Source organism: Gopherus evgoodei, chromosome 7 (genome assembly GCF_007399415.2).
Source record: "Gopherus evgoodei ecotype Sinaloan lineage chromosome 7, rGopEvg1_v1.p, whole genome shotgun sequence".
Taxonomy (NCBI): domain Eukaryota; kingdom Metazoa; phylum Chordata; order Testudines; family Testudinidae; genus Gopherus; species Gopherus evgoodei.
In genome coordinates this window covers 61578363-61586841 of record NC_044328.1, presented here as the reverse complement: position 1 = coordinate 61586841, position 8479 = coordinate 61578363, and the positions used below count along the sequence as shown (strand labels likewise).

At 43.8% G+C, this 8479-nt stretch overlaps 1 pseudogene; it reads right to left on the bottom strand.

Moving 5' to 3' along the window:
- Positions 1-302: 302 nt before the first annotated feature.
- LOC115655490 lies at positions 303-2291 on the bottom strand (annotated as a pseudogene).
- Positions 2292-8479: the final 6188 nt, after the last annotated feature.

Genomic DNA, 8479 nt, shown 5'->3' with positions numbered 1-8479 from the left:
GCTTCTTACAGAACACTTATAATATTATTTTGTAGTCGTTTGGTTTTCAGATAAAAAATTGTGTTATTTATGCTCAAATATATTTTATAAAATAAAGCAAAAATACAAATTTAAAATAACTTGAACTAACAACTTCTAACTGGAAAGCATGTATGAAGTAGTACAAAAATCAAGTGCAAGGGTCAAAATTAAAAACAGTGTTCTACTTAAAAAAACCCTGTTTTTATATATACACAAACACCAAACAAATTAGATTTTTACTAGGAAAATCTATTTTTATAAACAGAAATAAAAATTTGCATTTAATGGGATTGGTGTTTCTGCATTTTTCTATCACAGATTCGCTTAATGTTAGGAATAATGCTGAAAGTTGAATCCTCATGTCAGGCGCAGCATCAAGTCTATTCCTATATTTGGTTTTTGTTGCAGTATAATACGAAAATCCTGTCTCACACAAATAAGTGGTAGTAAAAGGAAGGAGCACTCGAACTGTACGTTTAGCCACATTAGGGTACTCTTCTATTAGGCTGCTCCAAAAATTATTCAGCGGAAGATCCTTAAACTTTTGTTTCAAATCAGAGTCAGAAATTAAGTCAATTAGGCTTTCATAATCATGCACAGTAAAGCCGACTGGTTTGGCTGTAATTAGAAATGGATTTCAAACCCAGCCATTATCAACAGTAGTTGTAGGAAAATATTCTAATAAAGAAGCCTGCAAGTCACATAAGTGCTGTAAAATGGTGCTGGAAACTTCTTCATGGACTGTAGAATTTATTTCAGTCAAAAATTCATGTACTGTACAGAAGCAGTCGAAGTTATTCTGTTCTACAGAAGATGCCCAGAATTGCAGTTTCTTTTTTAACGCCAAAATTTTATCCATTGTAGTAAAAATAGTCACATTCTTTCCTTGCAGCAACAGATTAATTTCATTTAATGTTGCAAAAATATCTGCAAGATACGCAAGTCTCATTAGCCATGAGGAATTTGTCAGACAGCAATTAAATTTTCATCCTAAATTAGCTGAAGTGAAGAATACCAGTAGTTCACTATGAAGCTAAAAAAGCCTCACAAGCACTTTTTCCTCTGGATAGCCACCTCACTTCCGCATGCAAAAGAAGCACTTTGTGCTGACTACCCATTTCCTCGCACAAAATTTTAAATAACCTGGATTGAAGTGGTTGAGATTTGACAAGATTGATAATTTGTACTGCTTCATCGAGCACAATTTTCAGATATGCTAGTATTTTTTTTTTTTTAACTGCAGGTGCTTGTCTGTGTAGAACACAATGGATCTTAGTGCTTTCTGGTGCCACACTTACGATTCACGTTACAACTCCCTTCATCTTCCCAATCATTGCTCAAGCACTGTCAGTACATACATCAATACATTTTCCCCAACTAATTTCATGCTTTCTGATAAAATTGTTGATGCAGTTGAATATTTCTTCTCCAGTTGTGTTGCTTTGCAGAGATTCACATAAGAGCAGGTCCTCTTCAATAATATATTAAATCTGTATCGGACAAATACTAGTAGCACAGGAAGTCCTGAAACATCGGTGGACTCATCTAGCTGCAATAAATACTCATGGCAAATTTTCAGTCGGCAAACTGGCTCTTTTTCTATGTCATAGGCAAGATCTTTAATAAGGCGTGCAACAGTATTATTTAACAACTGTACAGCATCAATTTTTTTACCAGCCTGCTCACTCAACATGCACGTTACTATATCTTTCGCGCAAGGCTTGATAAGCATTTCTCCAATAGTGTGAGCTTCTCCAGCAAGCACTCGATAAGATGCCTCTGTTGCACTTTTGTTGTCTGTTTTAGCAATTTTAATCATTGGAAGTTTACAATTTCCAAGTGAGTCATGCTGCCTCTTGAAAAAACGTATATCTTTGTCTTTGTGTTCAGCATGCTTGGTTTCCAAATGTCTACAAAGTTTAGCAGGAGCCAATGAACTGTTTGCTAGTATTTTGTTGCACACAACACACTGCGCATCAGGAACATCTTTATTTCCAACACACATAAAACTGAAAGACAAATAACTTTCATCATACTTTTGTTTTGGTCTTTTAACATCTGCTTCTTGTTTTTTTGATATACTGTGGTGGAAATTCTTTCACCTTGGATAACTCTCTAGTACTAACAGATTTTTCAGCAACAAAAGACTGCGATTCTTCATCCTCACTTTGAAATGTCACAATATTTTGGTTATTTATTTCCGCCACAGTTGGAGTACCAGAAGAACTTGCTTTTTGTTGCAAAGTTCCTTCTTTTAGCCACAAATCCATGGTGACTAGGTTTAGTAACAATATTTAAAAATACTGATTTTTGTCAAATTTTCTTTCACAAATATTTATATTGTTTCAAGCGAAGCTAGTTTAGTTGTGTTTATCGCACACACGGTAAAGACCCACAGGTTTGAACGTGTTGAGTGAATATGTTATATTCACCATGACGTAAAGAGAATGGTGTGTGCATACCACTGCAGTTCGTGCAGCCTCGAGAGGAAGGGGTATGACGTCACTAACTGAAACATGCCCGAAAGGGGTAGATGTCAACATTCTTGCATGCCATGTTCTCTTTATGCCATGATATTCAATATGAGATCTATCAATAACCAGAAAAAGTTTTATATTAAATTATAGTCATTCAAAAAGAATTGTAAACTACGCTTCAAATATGCCAAATTTAAAATTAAAAAAAATTTAAAGATCCTTTTTTTAATTACAATTCTTTCACGGAACACTTATTAATATCATCTGGAACACCAGTGTTCCACGGAACACAGTTTGGGAAATGCTGGACTAGAGAAACATATGAAAGATGTTGATACATGATGAGACTTTGTCCCTTGGAATCTGGGTCGAAGGGTAAGAACAATGCACTGCTCTTCGGGGCAAAGATCTTCATATGTGTCTGTACAGCACCTAGCATAATGGTGCCCTACTTCTGGTGGAGTCTCCATTACTGGTATTTTTTAAATCAAGGTTAGATGTTTGCCTGAAAGACCTGCTCTAATTCAACCAGGAATAATTTGGGGGAAGTTCTATGACCTGTTACATAAGAGGTCTGACAACATGATCACAGTGGTCCATTCTGGCCTTAGAATCTATGGTCCAGAATATTAAAGAACGAACAAGAAAATAAAGCAATCCTGACTTAAAACCATGCTGGACAATGAGAAATGATCAGCAGTGAGAGTTATAGAGCAAAGAAATCAAATAGGGAGTGGTGTTGTGAGAAGATCATATAATGATCTAGGTTCCTGCATGTAATCATGATCAATTTCATTTTCATTACAATGTGAATTATGAGTGCATCAAAAACTAACAATTAAACTACATCTGTAGAGGGTGAGGTGATACACTAGTTTAGTACTAGATCCTCTGCAGAATGGATTCAAATCTGCCTTGGGTTATAGAAGAGGAATGAATTTAGCAGATTCAGTCCAGTACCTGTGGACAGGACCACCGCATAGTGCAACACGATTCAGAACAACTCTCTCTTCTCAGGAGAGGTTTTAGTACTTCAGCATTGTAACGTTAAGCCAGGATTGAGGTGCATTTGTTGAAGTCTGCACAGTTTCTATATGAAGGCTGGTTATAGCCACTGCTATGAGTCTTTAATTGTCAAGAGCACTCATTCACTAAATGCAGCCTCCACGGTAAAAACCACCCAACCAAAAAACTGGGCCTAGGCCTTGGCCCTGCAAATGCTGTTTTGTCTTGCTCTGGCAGTGCAAAGGAGTTGGAAAGGCTGCTGCTCCCTACACTGGAAATCTCCAGGTGACATGAGGCCACTGTAGTGGTTCTTACATTGCCCCTTCTCCTGAGCCCCCATGATATTCCTATGCCTGAGTAAACCTCAACTACCAGAATTGTCCCTTGGGCAACTGGATGTAAATTTGAGCAGTTTTGAGGTTGCTCTGCTTCATGCTGACAACTGACCCAGTCCCCCAAGATGGCCCCAGAATCAGAAAGATGGGAAGTAGAGCGTATACCATGTTGTAAAGCCACCTTTGCAGCTTCCTGAATTAGGCTGAGCACAGATCAGACCAGCTCCAGCTCTCAGTTTTATCTCTTAGTCTGCATTTATATAACACCTCTCATCCCAAAGAACTTCACAAACTTAAAATAATCTCCAAATATACCTTACAAATGGACCCCTGAAACCTTCTCTGGGATGAACATGGCTGGTGTTAAATACAGCAACTGTTGGGGAGGAAGTAAAGGATGATATCTCACTCCAGTGCATTCTCAGGTGGTTCTTAGGCAGAATGTAACAGCTGGCTTTTGGCCAGGCACTGTGGTTTACACCCAGACTCTTACAAGAGAGTCTGATCTCCAATGACTGCAAGCGGCCAGGACCTCGGTTTTGTTTCTCTGCACATGGCATCACCCTGCCCCTAACCCTGTACTGGAACAATTGATTTTTAGTACAGACTGGGAGGGTAGAACGACACCTGCTAAATCAACACCACCCCCACTTCCTGCAACACCGGGACCCAGCCCCATACAGATCCAATCCACATCTGCTTAGCTGCGGAAAACTGCAGGAGCACAACACAAGATGGTACGGTTGATTAAAAACCCCACACAATACAGTGACATGGGGGTTCTTTGGTGGCAAAGTCCCAAAGAATCTTGAAGAATTAAACCAGTTACTACACAGCGTACCAATAACACAGCTTCCAATTACCATTTTCTATCCTGTTGACATCAGTGGAAATGATGTTTAAGTAGAGAGGTTAGAATATGGCCTTGTAAACATTTTTTCCATCCCAGAGAGATATTTCATTTCTTAATTTTAGAATACTTTTGCCTTCGACCAGCACAGTTCTAAACCATTAATTGTTAGAATGTGAAACATTAAACCTAGTTCAGGCCTTTGCTTTTGTGGACTGTTAACAACAAAAGTTTTGACTCCTTAGCAAGCTGATCATTTAATAAGAAGAGGAAATTAATTGCTAATTAATCCACTATTAAGGTGTGATGCTAATGACATATCATCTATGTGATTATAATGAAATGACTGCATGGGTACAATGTCATCATCCGTTACTTAGAAGGCTGGATTTATGCAGCCCACGTTTCAATAATGGGCATCAAACGCAGGCTCAGGAGCAGAATGATTTATGGGCTGCATTGACTAAACAGTATCCATCTTTTTAATCTCTGGACTGCTGGGTAAAATTATTGGGGTTTATAGGGATCTCAAAGGAAGGGCAATGGAGTATAAAAATGGATAGATAAAAGGCTAACATATTTAAAGGAAGGTAAGACATGTTGGGGCTGATGGTCTTGTCCTGTCTTGGCTCTCCCAAAATCATATGGGGCTTTCTGCAAATGTGTGACATGAGCATTCTCACCCCCCAAGAGATCCAGCTCAGTATTAATCTGATGACAGCCCTGATGTGACTGTGGGGGAGCTGTGGGGGCAGCGCGTGGAGCCTCCTGGGCTGCCTATGTGTCTAGGGGATGCAGGGACTTGTCGGTCACTTTCTGGGAGCTGCACTAAGTGCCGCTGGGACCCCTCACTACCCCAACACCCTGCCCCAGCCCTAGCCCTAGGTCCCCTCCTGCATCCCAAACCCCTCATCCCCAGCCCCACCCCAGAGCCCATATCCTCAACCAGAGTGCCCTAGCCTACAGCCCCTTTCTTCACCCAAACCCCTCATCCCTGGCCCTACCCCAGAGCCCATATCCCAACCCTCTGCCCCAGCCTGGTGAAAGTAAGTGGAGGGTAGGGGAGAGGGAGTGGGTAGGGGCAGGGCAGGGATGTTGGGTTTTGTGCAATTAGAAAATTGGCAACTCTACTAAATACCTTTTAAAAATCTGGCTCTCTGGGGCTGAGTAATCTCAGTTGATGCCTATTGGAGCTGCAGGTTGCTGATGCAGATGCAAAGCCCAAACTCAGAGGACCCATTTCAAAATTTATATTTGCTGCTGCACACAGTTATGCATGGAAAATTTCCCCTTGGAAGTCAATAAGCAACTACGCCCCCAGGTGAAACAGAATGGGTGTGTAAGGGGTCCGAAGGTAGTGGGGCTATCTCAAGTGGTTCCTGAGTGCCAAGCCCAAGGTCACTCTCACATGGGGAGAGTGACACTGAATAAGAGCCCAGATCTTCTAGGCCAGTGGCTCTTGAACTTTTTAACTGGTGACCCTTTTTGCCTCTGAGTGTGACCCCCCCCCACATAAATTAAAAACACCTTTTAATATGTTTAACACCATTATAAATGCAGGAGGGAAAGTGCAGTTTGGGGTGGAGGTTGACAGCTCATGACCATCCATGTAATAACCTCACGACTGCCTGTGGGGTCTCAACCCCGTTGAGAACCCCTGTTCTAGGCCCTACTCAGATGCCCTGACCACAAGATGAATCATCCTTCCCTTCTGCTCCTGACCCAGCAGAGCAACATGGAAAAGGGAGCTTGGCCCTTCAGGGCAAGCACCCTGTGTAATGAGCTCCATGGCAATTAATGGAACTACTGCAATGGGTTTTTTTCAACAATCAAATAATCCAGTAACTAATGATCGGGCCATCTGGTGTGTGGTGGCTGGAGTCTAGGCTGGTGGCCGACGTGGGGCCCGATCCTGCCCCCCGCTCCCAGGTATGGCTTACGCTCGTGAGTAAGAGCCTGCAGGGGCGGCCCCGTTGGGGGCAAGGACTGTGTCCGCCCCCAGGCCCTGCCTTGAGCCAAGCCCAGCAAGGCTCCAAACAGCACCAAGCCGGGCCGGTTCCCGCACCCCGGTGTGAGTGGCAGCCAGGCACAGCGGGGCTGATCCTGCAGCGGGGCGCGGCCCCTTTAAGGCGCGGAGCAGCGAAGAGGCCCGCGCTGCGTGTGGCGGTGGAGCCGAGGGGGGGAGCGGCGGCGGCGGCGCGGTGCGTGTGTCAGCGCGGCTGGCACTGGCATTGTTCCCTGACGTCACTCCGCCAGCCCTGCCGCCGCGGCTGCGGCTGCCGCTGCTCTCAAACTTGTCTTTGTTATTCAGCGCTCTCCGGCTGACATGGCGGCTGTCTGCAAAACGCGGCGCCCGGAGCCGGCCCCGCAGCACCTGGACTGGAGCCTGCTCCGCGCACGCCGCTGCAGCACCTCCCCGTTACCGACGGCGCTGGCCTCTAGCAACGTGCCGCTCGTTTCCCCCCGCGGGGGCCCTTCGGATCGCCCCGCCTGTGGTACATTGCCAGAGCCCGCAGATCTGCGCCCCTCTATGTCTCCCCACCTTTCCCTATCAGAGGGTAGCCGTGTTAGTCTGGATCTGTTTCCATAGCTATAGAGGTGACCTGCTGGCGGGGGTTTATTATTTACACAGCTGCATATGGCTGGTGCTTTGCAGGCGCGTCAGGAGACACAGCCCCTGACCGAAGGGGCTCTAGTTCTGTGAAGGAAAGGAGCGCTCCACGCCATCTGGTTGGGCTGTTGCAAACACGGTCAGAGGGGCAAGAGGAGGCAGAAAGCACACTGGGCTGGGATTCGGACATCAGGGGAAAGCACCAAGACCCTTTAGTGGGATAGATTTGGGAGAGGAATGTGGGAAAAGCACTGAGGAGGTGGGGAGGTTACTTTAGACTGAGGAACAGGAAAAAAATCAGCAAGGGACTGATCAAAAGCCCCCCGAAGTTAATGGCCAGGTTTCCACTGAATTCAATAGTGGCCTTTGGATCAGGTCCTCCGAGCATTAGTTAAAGTGATAATGACAAGCAGGAAGAACACTAGGTTAGACAGATTTGAGGGGGCTACATTTTTGAGAGGTGGTAATTGCAACAAGAACATGATGAGATTAAATTCTGCTTTGACGAGGGATTTATGTTTTAGGAAGCAGGCTGGAAAAGAGAAGGCAGCAGTTAAGGTATGACCCCTCCCCTACCAATCAACCCTGAATTCGTACTCGCCCTTCTCCTTACAGACGGAACACCCACGTAAATAAGCGAGCACCACTTAAATGGGTCAGGGAAACAATTGCAGTCGTTAGCCCCATAAGTTTAAAAGTGTTCCCACCGTAAATAGTGCAATGTGAATAGAGTTCCAGTTTGACTGATAAAAACATAGTCCCTCCCCCTTCTAGTAACCTGACATCCTTTAAATACTAGATCTCTTTCTCCTTCCTCAACAGCAAAATAAATCTGAGCCGATGAAGAGCTCTATAGCACTGTTTAAATTGCTTATCTTAATTGCATAATCTAACAAACCCCGTTGGAACCGGTATGACTATATTAGGCTTATTAACAACTCATCATAAAATATTGATCATCCTGGAAGTGTTTTATTGGGGGGGAAGAGAAGTCGGAGGAGTTGTTTTTAGAAGATTGGTGCTGGTAATAACAAGAATTTGTCCTTGTCTTTTCTTATTGGAAGTCACGCTGGATTTGTTCTTTAAAAAACCCAAACACAACTCACCCTCTATTATTTTTGTTATTCGATTGAACCGCCTCGCAGTAAGGTCTGAGAGCCCATTTTAAAGCCCCGAGATT